Source organism: Pleurodeles waltl, chromosome 8 (assembly GCF_031143425.1).
Source record: "Pleurodeles waltl isolate 20211129_DDA chromosome 8, aPleWal1.hap1.20221129, whole genome shotgun sequence".
Lineage (NCBI taxonomy): Eukaryota > Metazoa > Chordata > Amphibia > Caudata > Salamandridae > Pleurodeles > Pleurodeles waltl.
Window position 1 is genome coordinate 28204417 of NC_090447.1, and position 942 is coordinate 28205358.

The window sequence follows — 942 nt, forward strand, 5'->3', positions numbered from 1 at the left end:
ATCTTGTGGTCTGGATGTTTGCCTTATATGAATGTGAGTGATTGTAGTGCTTTGTTCTTGCGGATCTTCATTTATATTTATCAGTTTAGTATGATTTATGTTTCTATTTAGGTTGATTGTATATAAGATATATTTTGGCATATGTTTACAATAAATATACATATTTTTGCTATATATTTTGAGTTTTTGTGTTGTTTCTGTTTTCCAGAATATGTTATATAAATCCAGTTATGAGGTATATATACCTGCATCTATAATTATTTATTTAGGAGAGGTTTGTTATTTTTTTTAGGTCTGTTTCCCTGGGCTTGCTCTCCTTACCATTCCAGGGGCCCTTGTGATGTGTTTGACACAAGACAGCTGCTCCAATCATTAGCAATCTCTTTATTCCCTATGTCCCTAAGTGAACGCTTTGCTCCCAATCTTGGGGACTGTTATCTATCCCAGGAATCAAAAGAGCGAGATGGGGAGGCAGATCTTTTCTGTACCTGGATCCCAGGTTATGCAACAACCTCCCAGTAGAACTGAAAAGTGAGTAATCAGAGATTGGGTTTAGGAAGATGTTAGAAACACATTTGTTTTAGATTGAAACCTAGGTTGCCTCTACCCGGTTCTGATGTAGACAGCACTGGGACAGTGATGGGGTGGCCATGCGCTCTATAAGAAACTGAATAACATAACATAACCTCCATTGTTCCAAATGCAAGACTGCATATGAGATCCCTCCAGCCACACTTAGACGGCCAGTGCTCGCAGTGAGAGGACAACTTGGGCAGTAAGCGTCATGTAATGCAGCCAGTGCGGCAACCCCTCTCATGGTGCTGCAGAAGTACAAAATCGCCTCGGAGTTTGATTCCAACAAGAAACAGTAACGGACAGTTTTCACAAATTAATCTCTAACATGATGGGAAGCTCATGTAGGACAGCTGTCACTTCAAGGAT